The 23,031-nt window shown below is 42.8% G+C and overlaps 1 long non-coding RNA gene across 1 annotated transcript in view; it reads right to left on the bottom strand.

Moving 5' to 3' along the window:
• Positions 1–23,031, bottom strand: part of LOC146835087 (uncharacterized) — a 137,922-nt gene that overhangs the window by 28,936 nt on the left and 85,955 nt on the right. The window contains exon 4 of the long non-coding RNA XR_014960377.1: positions 17,506–17,652. This is a non-coding gene — a long non-coding RNA (uncharacterized LOC146835087). The remainder of the gene's footprint in view (positions 1–17,505; positions 17,653–23,031) is intronic.

Genomic DNA, 23,031 nt, shown 5'->3' with positions numbered 1-23,031 from the left:
AAGTGGGATGCAGGAAGGGGTAGGAGAGGTACACAAAGAGGCAGGAGGGGTACAGAAAGAGATAGGAGGGGTGCAGAAAGAAGAAGTAGACTGCAGAAAGAAGCAACAGAGGTGCTAAAAGAGGCACAAAGGGTGCAGATAGAGAGAAGACAGGTGAAGAAAGAAGGAACAGAGGTACAGAAAGAGGGAAGAGAGGTGTAGAAAGAGGCTAGAGAGTTGCACAAAGAGGGAAGAGGGGTGCAGAAAGAGGCAAGGGGGTGCAGAAACAGGCACGAGAACTGAAGAAAGGGGCAAGAGAATTGCTGAAAGAAGCAACAGAGGTGTAAAAAGAAGCAAGAAAAGGGCAGAAAGAGGCATGTGAGATGCAGAAACAGGAAAGAAAGGTACAAAAAGAGACAGGATTGCAGAAAGAAGCAAAATGGATGCAGAAAGAAGCATGGAAAGTGTAGAATGAAGCAACCGGGGTGCAGAAAGAGGCAGGAGAAGTGTAGAAAGAGGCAAGAGAATTGCTGAAAGAAGCAATAGAGGTGTAGAAAGAAGCAAGAAAAGTGCAGAAAGAGACAAGTGAGATGCATAAACAGGCAAGAAAAGTACAGAAAGAGGGAAAGACGAGTGCAGAAAGAGACAACAGGGATGCAGAATGAAGCAAGACAGGTGCAGAAAGAAGCATGGAAAGTGCAGAATGAAGCAACGGGGTGCAGAAAGAGGCAAGGGAAATGCAGAAAGAAGCAACAGAGATGCAGAAGGAGGCAAGAGAACTGCAGAAAGAGGCAAGAGAGTTACAGAATCAGGCATAACAGTTACAGAAAGAACCAATAGAGGTGCACCAAGAGGCAAGTGAGGTGCAGAAGGAGGCAAGAGAACTGCAGATAGAGGCAAGAGAGTTGAAGAAACAGGCAAAAGGGGTGCAGAAAGAGGGAACAGGTGGGCAGACTGAGGCAAGAGAGGTGCAGAAAGAGGGAAGATGGATGAGGAAATTTGGAACAGAGGTGCAGGAAGATGCCAGAGCAGTACAGAAAGAACCAACAGAGATGCAAAAAGAGGCAAGTGAGGTGCAGAAAGAGGCAAGAGAACTGCAGAAAGAGGCAAGAGAGTTTCAGAAACAGGAAAGAGAAGTGCAGAATGAGGCAAGAGAATTGCTGAAAGAAGCAACAGGGTGTAGAAAGAAAGAAAAGTGCAGAAAGAGACAAGTGAGATGCAGAAACAGTCAAGAAATTTACAGAAAGGGGGAAGATGAGTGCAGAAAGAAGCAAGAGAGGTGCAGAAAGAAGTATGCAAAGTGCAGAATTAAGCAACAGGGGTGCAGAAAGAGGCTAGAGAACTGCAGAAAGAGGCGGAAATAGGCAAAAGAGGTACGGAAAGAGGGAACAGAGGTGTAGACAGAAACGAGAGAGGTGCAGAAACAGGTAAAAGGGGTGCAGAAAGAGGCAAGAGAGGTGCAGAAATAAGCAAGAGCAGTACTAAAGAACCAACAGAGGTGCAAAAAGAGGTAAGTGAAGTACAGAAGGAGGCAAGAGAACTGCAGAAAGAGGCAAGAGAGTTGCAGAAACAGGCAGAAGAGGTACAGAAAGAGGGAACAGGTGGGCAGACTGAGGCAAGAGAGGTGCAGAAAGCGGGAACAGGTGTGCAGAAAAAGGCAAGAGTGATGCAGAAACGTGGAACAGGGATACAGGAAGAAGCCAACGCCGTGCAGAAAGAACCAACAGAGGTGCAGAAAGAGGCAAGAGGGGTACAGAAAGAGGCAAGTGAAGTGCAGAACGAAGCAAAAGAGGAGCAGAAAGAACCAACAGCGGTGGAAAAGAGGCAAGTGGGATGCAGGAAGGGGTAGGAGAGGTGCGCAAAGAGGCAAGAGGGGTACAGAAAGAGGTAGGAGGGGTGCAGAAAGAGGAAGAGGACTGCAGAAAGAAGCTACAGAGGTGCTAAAAGAGGAACGAAGGGTGCAGAAAGAGACAAGACAGGTGAAGAAAGAAGGAACAGAGGTACAGAAAGAGGGAAGAGAGGTGTGGAAAGAGACAAGAGAGTTGCACAAAGAGGGAAGAGGGGTGAAGAAACAGGCAAAAAGGGTGCAGAAAGAAGCAAGTGAGGTGCAGAAAGAGGCGCACAAAGAGTCAAGAGAGTTACAGAAAGAGGCAAGTGAAGTGCAGAAGGAGGCAAGAGAACTACAGAAAGAGGCAATAGAGAAGCAGAAAGAGGCAAGTGAGGTGCAGAAAGAAACAAGACAGGTGCAGAAAAAAACAAAAGAAGTGCAGAGAGAAGAAACAGAGGTGCAGAAAGAGGCCAAAAGGGTGCAGAAAGACGTAAGAGGGGTACTGAAAGAAGCAAATGAGGTGCAGAAAGAGGCAACAGATGTGCAGAAAGAGGGAAGAGAGGTGCAGAAGGTACAAGAGATTTGCAGAAAGATGCAAGAGAAGTGCAAAAAAAGAAAGAAACGTGCAGAAAGAAGCAACAGAAATGCAGAAAGAGGCAAAAGAGGTGCAGAGGGAAGCAAGAGTGGCTTGCACACCATTAGTACCAATTTAACACCCCCATTTAGCAATAAGTAACAGGTGACCATTTTAGGATTGCAAAGGGCTTTCCCCCACGCTGCAACACTTGTCGCTGCATTTTTTGTAATGTTTGAGCTAGAAACAAGGCTTTTTGTACAAATCTGCAGATTAGGGAGCAGATGATGAATTATGTAGCTAATGCAGAAAATGTATAATTGTGCGAAAGTCAGTGCAGCCAAACAGTCACATAATTCCAGTGGCCCTGCTCATACCTCTGACTAGGTGCAGGAGTGCTCCTCAGTGATTCCTTCTTTTTTTGTCTCACTGAGTTCATAGTTGAGGTTCTATGGAAACGAGGAAGACTAAACCTGAGGTTACCACTCCACAACACAGACTACCATTCCACATAATTACTCTCCATAACACATAATCCCACTCTAAATAATTCCTATACACTAAATACCACATACTTTCCATACACATAATTTCACTTCACAACATACCACATAATTCCAGTACACACAACGTACATCCACTCCACTCCCAAAAACATTAGTAAAAAATGTTTGCATTTACAATGCCAATAGCTCTAATTCTTGCAAATACGAAACCTATTACATTGCAAACACTTCTTTAACTAGTAGTCGCGTTTGCAGATTCGTGGAGAAAGGATGCTGGGCCTCCGGCCAATGCTCAGGAATTCTGCTGCGTAGGACTTACAGGAGGTATCAGCAGGGCTTCTTGGCCCCCAAAGTCCCTAAGGAGTAAATTGGACTTCATCCCCCATCCCGTAGTCTGCCAGGAGGCGCGTTTGCAGAGTGGTGGAGAAAGGGGGGCATGGCCTCCGAAGACGTCTTAGGAATCCCACTGTGTGGGACTTACTGGAGGTAACAAGAGCGGTAGTTGGCCCCCAAAGACATCCTTGGGGGGCAAACACCCCTCCTATTACCTCCAGTAAGTTGCACAAAGCAGAATTGCTAAGTTCTCATAGCAGGCCATGCCCCCTTTGCCCACCACTCTGCAAACACGATCCCTGGCATGCTCTTGGATGGGGATTGAAGTCCCCTTCGCTGCTGGGGGTCCTTTAGGGGCCAACTAGTCTACCTCTTACCTCCAATAAGCCCAACACAGTGGGATTGCTGAGAGGTGGAGAAAGGCCACGCACCCTTTCCCCACCATGCTGCAAACACGCCTCCTGGCGCGTTCTAAGTTGGTGTATTAAGTCCCCTTCATTCCTGTGGGTCCCTGGGTGCCAACTAGCCCACTAGGTACCTCCAGTAAGCGCCACACACCTGGATTGCTAAGAATGGTCCAAGGCCACGCCTTCTTTTTACACCACTCTGCAAACGCCGCTCTTGGCACACTGCTGCTCAAGGGATGAAGTCCACTTGTGTCCTGAGTTCCGAGGCCGATTTTGGCCCCGGTAACCCCATCCCCCGGGGCATGGCATCCTTTTTTAAAATATATTAATAGGGAAGGGGGGCCACGTAGCCCTCCTTCCCTGGGCCACTTTTGGCTCCGGGGATCCCATCTCCCGGACCATGGCCTCTTTTTAAAAAAAAAAATGATTGGGAAGGGGGCGCGTGGCACCCCTTCCCTAGGCCACTATTGGCCCCGGGAACTCCATCCCCTGGGGCTGGCCTCTTTTTAAAAAAAAATAATTAAAGGGGAGGGGGGCTGAGTGGCCCCCTCCTGGTCCACGATTTGCCCTGGGGACCCCATCCCCCATGGCCTGACCTTTTTTAAAAAGAAATGTACTAGGGGAGGGGCCACTAGCCACCCCCCTCCCAGGCCACTTCTGACTCCAGGGACCCCATCCCCCGGTGCCGGCCCTCAAGTTGCCCTGCTCCTGCCCTGCCATAGCAAACAGCAATGTCCCGGGGGTGGGCACCCCGGGACATTGCAGGAGCTGGCCCTGGGGGGGGTGGTCCCCAGGGGCCATTGAGGGCTCCAGGAGGGGGGATGCACGGCCCCCCTTCCAACATTTATAAAGCCCCAGGGAGGTGGTGGTCCCTGGGACCTAGGGGTCCGCAATGGACCCCTGCATTCAAATAATTCGTGCCTCGGGGAGGTGGTGGTCACCGGGGCAGTGTGGGGGGGGGCAGGAGCCCCCCACGCTTTAATTTTTTTAAATAAGCCCCGGGGAGGTGGCGTCCTGGAGACTTGGGGGGGCCCATGCGGCCCCCCGCATATAATTAAACACTGCCCCGGGGAGGTGGAGGTCCCTGGGGTAGTGTGGGTGGGGCAAGAGGCCCCCGCACGCATTTATAAAACAAAGCCCAAGGGAGGCGGCGTCCCCCACATATAATTAAAGAAAGCCCTGGGAGGTGGTGGTCGCCGGGGCTGTGGGGGCCCCCACAGGCCCCCACTAATTTACTAGGCATAGCCCCCGGGACCTGGCCCAGTTCCCAGGGGCTTACAGATAACGAAAAAAATGTTGTCGACGGATTCACGCAGCCAGCGCAAATTACACCGTTTAAAAAAAATGCTTTGTTTGGGCCTGGGGGTGGCCTGAGCAGGCCTAGGGAGTCAGGGTGTTTTTACCCTGCCCCTTTTCTTGTTTTTTAATTTTTTTTCCACTGTTTTCTTGTGACTCAGTTACCGAGTCACAAGACGGCTGCCAACACTTCCTGGTTTGGAGTGCTGACAGACAATCAGATCTCACAATGAGATGTGTGGTTGGGCTCTGCCCAGATATCGATTTCTTTTATTTTTTAGAAACTACTGAACGGATTTACACCATTTTTTTTTAAAAAGCATACTTTCTTAGACCAAGACCTACCTTTTTGCCAAATTTGGTGTAATTCCGTTCAGCAGTTCGGGCTGAAACTGTTTAAAAATTTCTATGGAATTTAACATGGGGAAAATGGGTTTTCTCAGCCGCCCCCTTGAAGAATAACCCCGAAACTTTCAAGAAAGGAGCTGACCGGTCCGCCCCATTCGTTTTTAAAAGTTTGCAAAGATTCGTCAAATTGCACCAAAGATATTGAAAAATCAAAAAACGCTTTTCCTATGGAAACTAGGTCCTAACTATAACTACCTACTGGCGACTGCCAGTAATAAATATGTATATATATATATATATATATATATATATATATATATATATATATTATCTACTGGCGGTCGCCAGTAGATAGTTATAGTTAGGACCCTGTTTCCATAGGAAATCCGCAACATTCTATTTGGAATAACTTTGGCGCCGGTCGACGAATCCTCGCGAAATTTTCAAAACTAATGGGGCGCTACGCTCCGCTCCTACCCTGAAAGTCTCGGGGTGATTCGTCAAGCGGGGGCTGAGAAAAAAGGGGGGTCCCAAAACGTGTTTTCCCCATGCATTTTTCCATAGGACCTTTAGACACAGCTACAGCCCGAACGGCTGAACAGAATTACTTGTAATTTGGCAGAGAGGTAGTCCGCAGGTCAAGGAAGTGCCTTTTGTAGGTCTGGTGTAAATCTGTTCAGTAGTTTCTAAGAAAATAGCATTTAAATCAATATATATATCTGTAAGCGCGCTCCGTGCGCTTACGGTAAGCTTACCGTACGCGTACGGTGACGTGCGCGAGCGCGATTCTGATTGGTTGTTAGATCAAAGTAAACATTCGAATCGGTCGAAACCAGGAAGTATCGGCCGCCATTTTCTGTCTCTTGCACTGAAAAACAAAGGTTGATAACATGAAAAGGGGGCAACGAAGAGAGTTGCAGACCCCCTAGCGTTCGTCAGGGGGTTCACAAAGGACCAAAAAGTATGAAAAATAAATTTAATAATTTTTTTTAAAAATCGGGGATTGCGCATACGTTAAGCTTACCGTACGCGTATGGTAAAAAAAACAAAAAAAATAAAATAACAATCACATTTAATATATAAATCTAAGGACCACCAAGGGAGAAAAAAACAATTGATATATTGTAAAAAATGGCGTGGCGTGCACGTTACGAAATGCGCAAGGTGGGCGCTCGGTGCGAGAAACGCACCGAGTGCCAACAGCGCGCGCACGGTGCGTGAAGCGCACCGTGCGCGCAAAAATTAACAATAAATAGATAACTTAGCATTTAAAAAACCGTACAAATTCACTGAAAAAACCATAGGTTTCACACACGTTATAGTTAGGAATTAGCATTTAAAAAACCTTGCAAATTCACTTAAAAAACCATAGGTTTCACACAAGTTATAGTTAGCTGTACATTTCACTCGTAAAAAACCAATGAAATTCCACGTTATAGTTAGATCAGGTAACTATAACTTGCGCGACCGCAATCCACTGCTGATGACATCACATATTACATCACTCATGACATGGTCAGTGACATCACTCATCACATCAATGATGACATCTCAAATGACACATTGTGGATTGCGGTCGCGCAAGTTATAGTTACCTGATCTAACTATAACGTGGAATTTCATTGGTTTTTTACGAGTGAAATGTACAGCTAACTATAACATGTGTGTAACCTATGGTTTTTTAAGTGAATATATATATATATATATATATATATATATATATATATTCTTTATTTTTTTTCTTTTTGTTATATTTTAGCACTGCCAACTTTAGTGAATGTGCCTACCCATCCACGCCAATTGTGTTAAATGCAGACTGTCTGTAACTTCTTGGGTGCAGAATTATCTTCTTACTCACTCACTCCTGCCCCCCCTCACCTCCGCCAATACACTGGTTTCTGTAGCAACCAGCTAATTTCGTAATGAAACAGTCTGCAGAGTGATGGCTCAGAACACTCTCACTGTCCACTGATTATGTGTTTTCTAACATGGCCTGATTGCTGGAGCTGGGATAATGGTGTCTCCAGCAGAGGAGCCCCCTTCCAGATTATGTTAATGTTGTTTGTCATCTAAACGCTCAATCATGGCATTTTACTGATTAGAGAATCTTCCTCATTGGTACTGTCGGGAAAATGTTGCATCTGCAAAGCCCTTCATGACAATTTGTGTGTGGGCCCTGGGAACGGGCTCATTTCCTGTCTGCCATTTGTCATTCTGATTGTAAGTCTCACCTGCGGGGCCTGTTTGCTCTTTTCCAGACATGCTTTCCTCGGGGAGCGTCCTTCGCACTTCTCCCCTGGTTCCTCTCCAATCACAGTACACATGCTGCAGGCCAGAGATGGCGGCGCCTGCTTCGACGAGACAAGATGCGGGCATAGATAGATACATATGGACAAGCTGTTGATTTTGATTCAGGGCTAAACGAGAAGGCTGGTTATTAACTTGTAAAATGCGGCTTGTGAGTCAATGAAACATAAAGGTCTGCCTCAAAACGCCGGCAAGCTGACAAGTCCGACTCAGCTGTCCGAGGTTGGCATTACATTGGGTAATAGGAACGCCTTTACAGCGCTTTGAAAGTGGACAAGTGTATAAAGCGCTGTATAAAAAAAGACAACCTAATATGATTCTTATCAAGGGAAGTCTCGGAGAGCATTAATCAAACAGTAACACCCTGTTGAGAATGGGGTCTGCTTCTCCCCCAGGGACAGTTGCTTTAGGTCTGGCAGACATACATTTCAGCTGTGAGAAGTATCACTTTTTGAATTTTCTTCCATGGTGTATCCTTCAGAGGCAACCTGTAGCAGCTACACTGGCTGTATGTTGTAGAGGCTACTGCTGGTAATATAAATACACATGTAAGAGTGGGGAGGGGGGTAATGAGAGTGGCACATTTCTTTTTAAGGGATAATAGCATCTTGGATGTCTCTGTGTTTAGGGAAGTGTTTCCTGGCAGTGGAGGAACGAATTGAAGACATTTACTAAGCGTGGACCATTGAAGTAGCTGGACATCACAGGGTTGCATTTAGCATTCAGGACACCATCACACTGCAGACTAAGAAGCGTAAAAAAGAAAAAAGTAGGCAGCAGGCCTTTTTCATCTAGGCCCCAAGGATCGGGAACAACATCTCTGCAACCATCAGAACCCAGGGTCGGGCTAGCCTATAGGGCAATCAGACAGTGACCGGCGGCTGGTCAGGAAGCTCAGTGGGTGGGACAGTATTTTGAAGGTTTGTGTACATTTTTTTTGTCGGATGGGCCGGGTTTTACTGTTGATTTCTCTGATATTACCTCAAACATTGCCTGCAGCAAGCACAAATGCACATGTATCTTTCGAAAGACCTGTACAATGTCTCTATGAGTTCAACACTGCCCTATTCACAAATGTGGACCACTTTTTTAGCAATTTATTCAGCTAATGGGTGCCACTTATATTTTGGTGCCTGGGCCTATTTTCTGTCTCAGTCCGACCCTGTCAGAGCAGCCCCAGTTTAGAAAAGAGTTTGAGAACACTAAATCACACTGCATTAACAGTCCACAAACAAGCAACCTCTCCTATTACCCATTTACATTATGCTTGTTTTCAACCCTATGGAGCACTCTGCTCTCTTTTGACTAGTTTTGCGCTATATAAATACATACATACAAACATATATACATACATATTTAGGTCCACATAAATGGATACATCCATCAAAATATCATAGTTGTGTACCTGTCTTTACTCTCAATCTAGATAGGTCTCTTATATTCAGACGCTCATATCTATCAGTCAGATTCCTCTTGTGCACTTTCCACTGTAGATTCAGAATCCTACCCCTCAAATATCTCTAAAAGTTACTTGAAGGCTCAAAAAACCCTATCCTTGGGTTCCCTCACCAGTTGTAATCCTACCCTAGAAGCTGTGCATCAAAAGGCTTCTCAGTGGTACCTTTTGGACTAGACCCCTCTTTGAATACCCAGATAAAGATTCAGAAACCAGAAGCTTATCACACACAACTGGTGATTCCACAGTGCCTGTTGTGGGCCTCCCATGATTTTCCAGGGGCAGCTGAAACAAAGGTGGAAACCAAGATGGTATATGTAATCCCATAAAAGATGCTGCTATTGCCACATGTCTGTTTCTCTTTGAAGTATAACCTAATTGAGTATGGCTAAAGACAGATTAAGCTGTTTGTCAGAGCTCATTCATCAAGTGTCAGAGCTCATTCATCTAGACTAAAAACACACACACAGAGGAACTTTTGTTCAGTCCCCTTGTGCCACCTCTTGAAGAAAGTGTCACTCACATTTTAAATCATGCCAGAGCACTATATAGATGTCACTGTTAGCTAATTGTTATTAAGTATGTTAATTCACCTGACGAATCCATGCCTCTCATATGTCCTCTTCCTCGTTGACAAAAACATCCCTTGCCTCCTGGTCCTACTCGACCTCTCCACAGCTTTCGAATCATGCACCATCTAGCATTGATCCACACCCTGAAAACTTTCATGGGTCTCATTGTCGCAGTCCTAAAGAAATTTACTTTCTATCTCACCAACCGGCAGCAACTTGTTCGGCTAGGAACTACCAGACCCCAGGCTCTACCCGTCACCTGCGGTCTGCCCCCTGCGTTTCATACTGTCACACGTCATTTTTGAAACTTTATATGTAACCCTTGGGAGCCATCATTGCAGACAACAATATCAAGTCCTGGCAGTATGCTAACAACACCCAACTTTATCTCAAAATCACCTCAACCAGTTACATACAGAAAGTAAAAGCCTTCCTCAAATGCATCCAAGAACATATGTCAATAAAGTGTCTGATGCTAAACCCCACAAAGGTTGAATTCTTCCATCTGCTAGATATTCTCTGATTCACTAATGGCAGAACAAGCCAAATCACTCGGATTCACACTCAACTCAAAATGCTCACAGAGAGAACACATACCCAAGAAGAACAAAACAGCCTGGTTCCAACTCTCTTTCCTGTAAAAAAGTGAAATGTTTTCTCCCAGAAGACTTTAGAACATTTAAAGGTCTATTTTTCTCCCACCTAGATGGAGTTGGGGACAATGTCCTGCTCAATAGCAAATGTTTCCATACTTATGCTGCACTAAGTGTATTTTTGCACCTTAGTGTTCTGACATCCAAACTGAGTTTGTAAGAACATTTTATTTGTAATGTTACATTTTACTAACTTTTCTTTTTTCTGTACAAAGTGATACTCCATAGCTACATATCACTTCTACCCCATACTAAATCAGTTTCTCATGAGCAATAACCTATATGTTTTTCATGTGATCTTATTATGGCCAACAAACCCAAACCAAATAGACCTTCAAAACAGACCATTCTCCAGTTTGCAGTTAACAGCACCTGTTTCCTGTGGCCTATCTAAAGTTGCCCTCAAACAACACAAAGCCTTTATGGCCAACCCCAAAACCTTAATCAACTATAAATGATATAGCGTTGAACTGAGTTCAATTAAGACTGAACTCCTATTTTTTTTTTTTAAACTAAGGACATATTTCTCTGGACCAAAATATTATGCTTTTTCTTCTTAGTATCAAAGGAGAACAAACTACTGTTTCAGGTTAGCATAACCAGAAATGTAAGCTACACATCACCCTATATCAAAAGAAGAAGGTCTTAATCCATCCCCCGCTTTCAGCCTTCGTGTGTTCACCACATTGTTTGATACCCTAAAGGACCCAAACTGTCTAATATGGCTAGGGTCTTTCGCAGTGATTCTCTCATGGATGGCTGTCTGAGATGTCTCGTAAACCTCTGTTGAGGTTGCGCCAGAGATTGGGGGCAATCCTAGACCAGGTACTCCCAGACTCAGACTGGAATAAGATCCTAGCTTATCCCAAGAAGGTCTTGAGGAACACAAGATTAAAGTACATGCAGTATAATTACCTACATATGACATACATGAGCCCTCACAGATTTCAGGTGGGTTATGGTGGTGACCTGAACTGTTGCCCGAGATGCAATTACGCAGATGCAGACTTCATCCATATGACTTGGGAATGTACTGTGCTGCGTCCCTTCAGGGATGCGGTCATGGCTGCTCTAGAGACCACATCGAGGCGCACCCTCAACACTACTGTCAAGGTTTGTCTGCTGGGACTTTTTCCACGACCACCCAAAAGGAATGTGGGAACTAGATTTATTGATCTGGCTTCGCAATTAGCCAAAAGAAGGATAGCACCGGCCTGGAAGTCCAGCAATGAACCTGCGGTGGGGACCTGGGTGAGGGATGTAGCCTAATTGGCTGGAGCAGAGGGAAGGGCTCTCTTACGGATTAGTCTCAGGAACTAAGGCTGCGCCCCATAGAGGAATTGTGGATGGAAGTTCTTGACACTTGGGAGCGTCCAGAGAGGAAATTGGCTGAAAGCCTGAACGACCAAGATGACGTACAGGTAGAAGAAGGTACACTAACACAAATATAGTGACTGATAGCTGGGTGAATTAGGACTTGATGCCATGAGAACGGGGTTGGACTGCATTCAAAAAGGCCAATAAAGCCTAGAAATGACACCGGACACCGTGATCCAATTCCTCTACGGACCCCATATACCCTTGCAAGTATTTAGGGGTCACAATCAGACAAAAGAAATGTGACCGGCCACAGGAACCACCCCCCTCCTTGCCTGCCCCATTCTAACTACCCTTAGGTTCTCACTTACTTGTGCACCCTACATTAGTTTTAAAATGTTACATTGTTGGGACTTTTACTATAGGCTTCCCCTCAGATATTCTTATCTAGTGAGGCTTGATCCTCTCAAGGACACACAGAGGCCAGACAATGTATCACATCTGTACACACCCTGGATATCCTTTCCAACAAGATGTGTTTATCTGATTGACAATGTAACAAGTTTGTTTATAGTGTTTGAGAACTTCAATACTGGTGGAACTGATGATTGATAATTAATGTAAGAGGTCATGTATTTGCTTATTCTAAACCCGAAGAACGGGTGACTTATGTGATACTGCAGGTGTGATTATCAAACCGTTGCAAATGATAAATGCCAATGAAAATGTTTGGAAAAAAACTGTGATACTCATCTCCATGCTACTAGTTCTCTTTCCTCTACTCCACCATCTCTCCATTATTACCCACACACCCAAGGAGAAATAAAACCAAATGTCACCAAGCATTATGCTGACATACGTGAAGATAGCAGGGATCATAACTTGGAACAAAGCTACTCCTACAATGACACACACCAAAACTCTGTCATGGACCAAATTCACAGTTCCACCAGTAGCCATGGCCAGTCTTTGATACAGCGTTCCTCTATAAACAGCTTTATGGTCCAGTACAGCTACACTAAAATAATGGCCTGACTGATGCCGGTTTCAGCGTGCGGGGCCATCACTACCGATTCCTCCAAGCAGCACTCTTGCGACTGTCTGACCCTTCGCAATTCACCCTGCTCGCCCAACAGTGTCCCCCGGACATCCAGTGTCCTGCCATAAGAGCTCGCCCTCTACTCTTGACACTGCATATTAATATTGCGTAACCTGGTCCTGATGATGGCCTAACACATCCAAAGCCCGAAACGCCGTCGACTCCCACAGCGCAACTCTTGGCGCCACCATTGAACGAATACCCTATCTAATCATTATTAATTTGTAACAATAATTGTTTGGGTACTTCAAATGTACAGAAACCGTTTTTTACTCCACTTATCTTGTGGCGCCCACCACAGAACGCCGTATATACCACATCACGGGTCACTTGCGCCGTCACCACAACTTCACGAGCACTTGTGCACAGTATTTCTATGGTTACATGTCATTTAATTTAACACAGTGCTACCACCTCATGTGCTTGGACATATGAAGTTTAATATGTCCAACATGTTCTTTGATTGAAATACAAATTTATTTTCATAAGATAATGTCTCCCTGGCTTTCTCCTCTTTTGGCTTTATTCCACTGCAATTAATTGTGCCACATGTGCCTGTACGTTGAATAATACCCTTGTTTGAGACACTGTTGTTTGTTACTAACCATTGCCCCAGTCTCCCTGTGGTTTATGGGCTACCTCCTGTAGTCTGATACTACACTAAAATAACAAGCACAAAAACTAAGTCTCTACAGAAGGACTCAAACACCCCAAGGCATGTTCACCTTAGACATGTGATTGCTCACCTCATACTTAATTACCGCCATTTCCTACTGATTAACCTACACACCAACTCCTAAGACCCCAAAACCCGTACCAACCACATTGTTTTAGGGGTTTCCTCCATGAACATTTCCCATTATGCACTTCACTCACTGAAGTATTCGGTGATCACAGATCCCAAAACACATTCTATTCAAACAATATCATGAGCTATGCATCCTAAACTCAAAGATCAGTCAGTCAAAGCAAGCTCAGGTGAATAACCTCCTCTCATCCCAGTGACATCTCTCCTACACATCACATCACATCAAAATTACCCTCCTGAACTGTAGGTCAGCAGTGCCTAATTCATCCTCCATCTCTACCCTTAGTCAGGACTGTAACCTTAATGCAATTCTACTTACCCTCCATATCACATTCTTATCTCTTCAGTACAAGATCCTCTAGCTCAATAGAGCCAAAAACGTATTGGGGGTTACTTTTATCCGCGAGTCTTTTTAATGCAAACTGGTTACTTTTATAGACTCTTCCTCATTTAAATGCCTCACTAGCAAATACAAAACATAAACCACTGAGGCTTAACAACTTAAGCTTTAAAAAACAATATTATTTACAGCTTCTTTGATTAAAGCATTGATCACATCACCTCCTTCTCTAATAATACTTTACAGGGTCATTTCAACATCAACTGAAAAAATGACAGACGCCAACACATCTATCCTCAATTCATCCTTAAAATCTTTACCCTAGACCAGATTTTCAAATATATGCAACACATAAAAATCCTTAACCCTCCCAAATACAATTGGTCAGATGACTTCTTCCTGCCCTTCAAATCCTGACCTTAAGGTGTCCTCCCCATGCTAAACTGGAGAAAGAAATGGTAAAATCTAGAGAACTGAAACATTGACACCAGTATTGGTAAAGCCAACATGTTGGGCTGTAATCTACTACTGAGTACGAACACAGACATGCACAAATGTGTGTAAACTGCACCATGTCTTTGGCCAGTCTATCTTCCTTCTGTTCCTCCAGTAAATGATAATTTATTATGTCAAATAGGCAGTTGATCTAACACAGAAGGAGATGGGTAGGAAGAAGGTAAGAGAGGGTTAAGAATTTCACGTGTGTGGGAAATAACTGGGGAACTTAAGGATGCTAAATTATTAGTAAAAGTAAGAGATTCTGTCAAATCAAAAGGAGCTATAAAAACCTTTTCTATAGAAATCCAAACAGGAGGATGAACACATTGATCAGGGGAAAGCCAACAAAAGGATTGCTTTAAAGAGAAAGCATAATGGTAAGATTTAAAGTCGGGAAATTTAAGCCCACCAGGCGATTTGTCTCCTTTCAGAGAAGATAAGGCTATGCGTGGCGATTTATTCTTCCAAAAGAATTTCGTTAACAGAGAATCAATTTTCTTAAAATAAATTCCCAGAATATGTATAGGGATCATTGAAAGAGCATATAAAATCAAGGGGGAGAGCATCATCTTGATGGAATCCAGTCTTCCCCACCAAGAAAGAAATTATGGATGCCAACATTCAATACTGTCGGATAGGGTTTTGATGATGTGATCAAAATTTAGTTTCAATGTATCAGAGATATTTGAAGAAAATCATAATCCTAGATACTTTATTTTAGACGGTTTCCAAGAGAAACCAGTAAGTGCAAAATCATGTTTGAGGCATGTCACATTAAGAGGTTGGATTTCACATTTATCTGAGTTAAGGCAATATCCAGATACTTGAGAAAAGGCATCTATTTGAGTAAGAAAGGAGGGGATAGATGTGGCAGGATTGGAACAATATAAAAGAATGTCATCTGCATAAACAGACAATTTGACGTGAGAGGTGCCTCATTGAGAGCCAGTAATTTGAGTATCTTGTCTAATCTTGGTTCAGAAAGGTTCTAATGCTACTATAAATAAAAGAGGTGATAGTGGACATCCCTGTCTTACTCCTCTAAACAGCGGAAAATAGTCTGAAGTTTTACCATTGACAAAAAAAGATGCTTTGGGGCCTGAATATAGTAAGGAAATGAGGGAGATTAATTTTGGAGAAACTCCTATCCATTTTAAAGCTTGAAACATGAAATCCCATCCTATTCTACCAAAAGCTTTTTCTGCGACTAAAGCTATAGCTGCAATAGGGTAATCAAGAGAGGAGGCTTTACTAAGGATGTTAAAAAAGACTCTTGAATTATCAGAGGATAGCCGACCCTTTACGAAACCCGCCTGTTCGGGGCCAATAAGATTAGGTAAAATGGGTCCAATACAGAGGGCGAGAATGTTTGCAAATAATTTATAATCCAAATTAACTAGAGAAATTGGACGGTAATTTTTGCATAGAGACGGATCTTTATTGTCTTTAGGTATTAAACATATCATGGCCTCTTGGAAAGTACCAGAAGATGAACTGGTTGTACTAAAAGAATTAAAAAGTAGTAAGAGATGTGGAAGAAGAAGATTGGCAAAGTGAGCGTAAAAATCAATAGTAAAGCCATCTGGGCCAAGAGCCTTACCTCTTTTTAAGATCGAGACTGCACGTGTAATTTCTGACAAAGTAATATCGGTTTCTAAGGAGTTGAAGTCAACAAGATGAGTAGGAGGGGGTGTAATAGATTGAAAGTAAGATAAAAGATCATTAGAGGTTGATTCTTTCTCAGGAGTATATACATTTTTGTAGAAGGAAACAAACTCATTTAGAATATCACCGTCTTTAAAAACTGAATTAACAGCATTATTTCGTATGGACTCTATTCTAGTGCGGTCACGTCTTATTTTTAAATAATTAGCTGGTAATTTCCTCATTTTATTTTGACCTCCATAATAACGAGAACTGTATTTTAAGAGATAGGACGATGCAGCTTCCGTGGATATTCTATTGAAAGTAATCTTTGCATCAATAAGAATCTTTAAAGATGATAACAAAGCATTGTTAAAACGCCATCTACCGGCATGGGGGTAAAAGGTAGCAAATCAAAATCAACAGAAACTGGGGCATGATCTGATATTAAAATAGAGTCAATTTTGGAATGGAGGGCCTGTTGAGATAGGGATTTACTAAGGAAGAGATAATCAATTTGGGATTGAGAATGGTGAGGAGGGGAATAAAAACTATATTCTCGAAGTTCTGGGTTACAGAGCCTCCAAATGTCAACTAGAGCTTTGCGACGTATTGTGGAAGTGAATTGTGAGTGCATCTTAGTGTTAACAAATTTAACTGAGGAATATCTGTCTAATATGGGATCAAGAACTTGATTACAATCTCCTCCAAAAACAATATAATCATCATCAAAAAGAAGAAGCTTATCAGAAATGTTGGTCCAAAAAACATTATCAACAGTAACTGGAGCATAAACATTAAAAAATGCTACAGGTATTTGATTAATAATAAGTTTAACAATTACCCAACGCCCTTCTGAATCTGATTCTTGATGCTTAACTGATATCTGGAATTTCTTATGACAAAGAATTGAGGCTCCATTTTTCTTACCCAAAGCAGGGGAGTAAAAAACATTGCCTACCCAACATCTTTTTAGTTTAGCTGCTTCAGTTTCTGACAAATGGGTTTCTTGAATCAAAGCAATATCTATTTTTAACTTGGCTAAATGGGTTAATACCCACTGTCTTTTTATAGGGTTATTTACTCCTTTAACATTCCATATAGTAACTCTAAATGTAACTAATAAAATGCACATGCACAATTATTATGCAAACAAAGAACTGATTAATATCTCTTCTGAGTGAGAGAAAAGAAATAAGTGAATAAGGAAAATCAGGAATGGAAAAAAAGGAGAAAAAGGGATAGGAGAGAAATCGTAAAATTTGAAAGATAAGCATATTATGAGAAGGGAAGGAAGGAGAAAGTAAGGGACAAAGTAAGGAAAGGAGATGGAAAACCAGTCAGAAGTTCAATAATATGGAATGAAGAACAAGTTTAGGAAATAAGAAAGAGAATAGAGAAAAAGAGAGATGTTATGAAGAAGAAAGAGAGAGGGAATTGTGCAGAAATAAGAGGAGAAGAGAAAAAGAGCAGGACAAAGAACAGAAAGACAAAACAAAACAAACATTTGAAATAGATAAAGAATAATCAAAAGACATACCACAAAAAGACAATAAAAATGGGGCAGGTGAAGCCACACTGGGGGGACAACACAACGAGTAGAGGACTCCAGGACCAAGACGGCAACAGGGGACATCCTCCAGGCGAAGCAGGATAAGACTGAAAACTAGGGACCACAATATCGCACCTAATAAAGAAGAAAATAAATAATTAACCAGACAGAACAATACAACATTAGGTATAACAGGGAGAAGAAAAAATACAAGTAATGAGAAACATAAATGGAACAATTAAGTCATTCATGGTCAAGGAATGTCCATGGACTCATCTCTGCAAGTATCCAAGAAGCATTGAAGAAGTGCAGGGTCTTCATAGGTAGTTGTTTTGTTATTATAAGTCACCTTGAAGAGGCAAGGATGGAATAACCCATAACGAGCATTCAAATTGTGAAGCGCTGGTCTCATATCCAAGAACTGTTTCCGATGATCTGCTGTCACTTTGGCGTAATCTTGGGCGAAGAAAAGAAAAGAACCATTAAAAAAAAAAAACTTTTTGCTTGGCAGCCTGAAGAACCCGAAGCAAATCAGTATATTCCAAAAAGTACAAAATAACTCCCCTAGGTTTCACTGAAGAAGAAGAAGAGCGAGGGCTCTGACCCAGACGGTGAGCTCTTTGAATATTCAGTGGTGGAGAGTCAGGAAGACCAAGAAGTGTTGGTAGAAATGTTTTGAAAAAGGAGAGAGGGTCAGAACCTTCGAGACTCTCAACAAGGCCTTAAATGCGTAGGTTGTTACGCCTGTTACGATTTTCCAAATTTTCCACCTGTTGTTTGAGGAAAATTATCTCTCTATGCATGGCGGGAACCTTATCAGTGGTTAGCTGTATAGTATCAACTCGCTTCACTAAATCTTCAACTTTTTGCTCTGTATTTGACCAATTATCTTCAAGGCTCTGAAGACGGGTATTGGTTTCCTCCATATGAGGTCTAAGGGCTCAAATTTCATCCAGAAGTAGCTCCTTAGAAATTGAAGAGGGAGAAGACGTAGGAGAAGGTGGATCTTTCTTAACTCTTTTACCTGTTGCTGAGTTGGACGCAGATGGTATCTTGGACCCTGATTTGGAATTGGATCTGGGATTAGTAGGAGAGAAGCCACTCGTAGTAGAAGAACCAGAGATTGTATATTCCATATTGTCCTGCAAAATACTAAAAGGGTTATATTCCTCTGTAGGCGTAGGGTCTGTGAGTAGAGCGCCACTACGATTAGAACGAGGTTTTGCCATGGTATGAATAAAAGAGACCTCTCAATTGATATTGCAAAAGTTTGTGATGTACGAAGAAAACAGTCAAAATATTTAATCTCCCAGAGCTCGAGTTTCCAAGTTGAAAGGTGAGAAGAAATAAATAATTATTGTCCAACTTTGGGTGCCGATTCCGATCGGGTAAAATTATTTCCCGTACGACTCGTATCCGTATTTTTTTACGTACGAGTCGTACAAGTCCCGTACAAACGGCGAAGCACGATTTGTACCATAAAAATACATACAAATTGCTTCAGGAAAAGTCTACGAGACGTCCCTGGACAGATTTACGTACGAGTCGTAAAACTGAAGTCCGAGCGCACAAGTCCGATCCGTACCAGCGTATACACAAGCGTATGGAAAACGTCCCGTACGGAGCGAACTTTGTACGACCCCTACCCCGGGTACACTTGGGCCCGGGGTACGAGTCATACGGCCCCCCTACCCCACCCATGCATGTACGCGCCATACCCACGCCCTCAGAGCGTGTGTACGGCCTGTACCACGCGTACCCCTACATCACCATTACAATGGTGGTACGGGCCGTACCCACGCTTTGAGGGCGTGGTTACGGGCCATTCCACCATTGTAGTGGTGACGGGTACGCGTACGCGGGGATTGGTGGACACGGCCCCCGAAGTGACCAGACCCTGGAGGTAATGTATGGCCAGTATGTGGTATTTTTAAAATTAGGTAGAGGTTATGTTTCCTGCCCCTCGCCCCCCCTTTGCCCCTGGGTGTTGTGCTGACCTTCTGCGGCGTGCGTGGCGGTTTCGGTGCACCAGGTCGTAGGCTAGGAGGGCCGGGATGACACGTAGGATGGGGTTCATGGCTGTCCGTCGCGTACCGCTGCTCCTTCTTTGCATCGTCCTCAATTTCCCGGGAGTTTTTGGCTGCCGTAAAAAATGATCCGTGCGGAGTGACGTAGGCACGAATCGTACTTGCTGGTCCGTAGAACGCTGCCTGACTCCGTCCGGACGTCACGTACGTGATGTCCCGGATCGGAATTGTGGGTATTTTTTCGTCGCACCTAGTTTTTTACGAATCGTACAGAAATGGTATTTCTGTACGAATCGTACTTGCTGGTTTGTAAGGAGCATTTCCCGGGTACGAGTCGTACGGAGAATACGTTCCGTACGACCATTCGTACCCAGGTTTTAAAGGATCGGAATCGGCACCTTGGTAGCAGAATATACAATTAAATTGGATGAGCAATGAAAAAAAATATATATATATGGAGATAACGCAAGTAAATGAGAGACGTTATGTAGAAAAAGTGCGCCTTAGGTCATCAGGCGCCAAGCTATGTAGTAAATATAGCCAAAAGCCTTATATGGTGATTAAGCGCACAGTACTTGCATGTCTGTGGTGAAAAGCAAGAGTAGATGAAGAAATATTGCCAGAGCGCTTATTAGCAGGGAGTATATGTAAAAATGAGAAGCGCTTTAAAAAATATGTGGAGTCATTTCTGGATACTTGTTCGTCAGAAGGTATGCAGAAAAAACAGCCAACAATACAAAATGGCGGCCGCGACTACGCAGATAGCCGCGACCAGCAGATAAACTCAAATAAACAGTGTCTGGGCTCACCCAAAGCTGCGGCGATATTCGCTAAGGAAGTGGCTGGTGTTTAGACACATCTGTGCCGAAAATGGGGTCCCCAACAGCAGTATGTAAGGCAGGAGGATGTCCGCCGCCCTACGGTACCACTGAGCTCTTCACTCGAGCGGCCATCACCGGCGGCTCATAGCCACGTCCCCCTAGTGAGCACACTGCTATCCTGTGGCATTTCAACTGTCTCCTTCGTTCTTTTGCGGGAGCCACCTAACCCATTCTTTTGCAGTAGCCACTAGCCAACACCAAGCGTAGGCGACCAGTCTGATCCAACTAGTTCTAAGTGGCATATGGAATGTCAGTCATTACTTCTGATGTTCATACATTGGGAGTATCTTTATTTCAAATTTTTTAAGGTAAGTGGTATTAAAATGTTAATATCTTATAAAATTGTTTTATAATTAATTGCAATATAATCAATATAATGTGTGTATATGTATTATATATTATTTTTTAAAAAAATGTAATTGGAATTAGGGAGTATGCCGCTCTTCCCTCATGCGCTACATTATGGATTTTCCTTGCATCTCGGCATGAAGGTGAGAGAAAAAGGGAGACAGGAGGAGAAGTCTCCTCTTGCCGACTCTAAACCACGGTTGTTTTGAATTACAAAGATTTGCGAGTGGCAGCAAGGTACTGAGCATGCACGACAACTGAAAAGAAAGGAAATGTACTTTTAAATTATACGTGACCTTTTGATTTAGTGCACTTGAACAATGAAATTATTGAAAGACTAGGTGAGATGCAATTACAGCAATATACATTCATTTTGCATTCTTCCAACAACGATACTCCATTACAAGTGTATTTTGGGAATTGTAGGAAGAGCTGGGAGTCTTGTGGTGAAATGATTATAAAATGTGAATATTTGCTGGTTATTTGACTCACCTGTGATTAGAGCTGTATGTGATGGATTTCGAGATGCTCCATGCCCTTAACTGAAGCCAACCTGCAGGGTGGAGGCTCCCATTTCTATGGAGACTGTTTATGTGGTATATATATATATATAGACATATATATTTAAAAATAGTCGCTACTGGGTAGTTATAGTTAGGTCAGCATTTCCCTGCGTTTTCGTGTTGCTAATAACTTTGGACCCATTTGACAAATCTCCACAAAATGTTTCAAAAACGTTGCTACATTTTTGACTAGTTTGTGCTCATAAAGTTTCAGGGTGATTTGGCAAGCAGAGGCTGAGAAAAAAGGAGGTTCCCAAAAGCAAAATTTCGATACATTTTTCATAGACTTCATTAAGAAGCACTACCGCAAAAACTGTGGAACTGAATTACACCAAATTTGGCGGGAAGTTAGATCTTGGTCCTCTATGTGTGCTTTTTGTTATTTGTAAATCTGTTCAGTAGTTTTTGAGAAATTAAGGTTAAAAGATATTTGTATATCTGGACAGTTGCATTCATGGTGCTCACAAGAGTCCCTCAAACCCAACTTTCAAAAATAGAGTGTTCTGATTGGCCCAGGGAGTTTTTTCCCTTGGGTCATCTTGCTCCTGTGGGAGTCAGACTTTCACAGGAGCAAGCACTCTGACTGGCTGCCAGGAACATGAGAACATGTTTTCAAAGTATATACAAGGGACCATGGGTATGGATTGTTTGTCGAGGAACAGGCGGTCCCTTGGTATGGATTTTCACATACCAATGAGCATAGAAATTAAATAAATTCTATGGAACAAGAGCTTTGGCATAAGAACATTTTCAAGTTTTTTATTTGATTAGTTTCAATTGACAAATCCGCACTCCCACTTTACTTTAGTATTGACTTAAGCAACTTTAAATTGGCAAACCAATTTCACACTTTAAATTTTAGCATGGTTTTCATGACACCTTCTTGTCCTCAGTAGGATTCAGGACACTTATTCACGCATGTGCATGGTTTGAAAGGGCGCCATCTTCCACAATTGTCTTGGATTATTACTCAATCCTTCCTTAATCTTCTTCCCTTCTTTTCCCTCCCTTTCTTTCTTACAGACATTTTGTAAGTCTCAGGCATAATTTAAGTCCTGATCCCCATATTAATAAGTGGGATCAAAACGTCGTCAACATACAGTACCATGACTATTGCAGATATCAGTGTTTTACATGTTCAATAGCATTGGTACTAAAAATATTGTGATAGAATCTGCGTAGCATTGTTACAAGTCTGTCTAAAAAATGTTTGAGTTGTAAAGTATAACCCTTGTTGTTTTTTTCTTCTTATGTTTCCCACTATTATAATGGTTTTTCTGTTATGTGATCGAATAAATACTTGAAAAAGTTCTTATACCAAAGCTCTTATTACACAGACCTTATTTATTTTCTATGCTCATTGGTTTGTGAAAATCCATACCAAGGGACTGCCCTTTCCTCGAAAAACAGCAAAATGAGAACGAGCATTTGCAATGCAAATTGGTCTCGCATTTGTGAGTGTTAAAGGTATTGGCACAGTAAATGACAATGTCTTTTACCTACCAAAGGAGTGAAAGGGGAAAGAAAATGGAAAAACGAAGGATGCTAGAGAAAGGAGCACAATGAAACAGAGATGGAACGAATCTGAGGAAAGGTGACAACTGGTGTGAAAAGAAAGTATAGGGGAATTGGTTTTGTCAATGTTTTTAAGATAGGTTGTAGAGCAGTGTGGCTGCTGTGCAGCATGTTGAAAAG

This window comes from Triturus cristatus, chromosome 4_2, assembly GCF_964204655.1.
Source record: "Triturus cristatus chromosome 4_2, aTriCri1.1, whole genome shotgun sequence".
In the NCBI taxonomy this organism is placed as follows: domain Eukaryota; kingdom Metazoa; phylum Chordata; class Amphibia; order Caudata; family Salamandridae; genus Triturus; species Triturus cristatus.
Note: the sequence above shows the minus strand (reverse complement) of the source record. Positions and strands in the feature narration are given on the sequence as shown.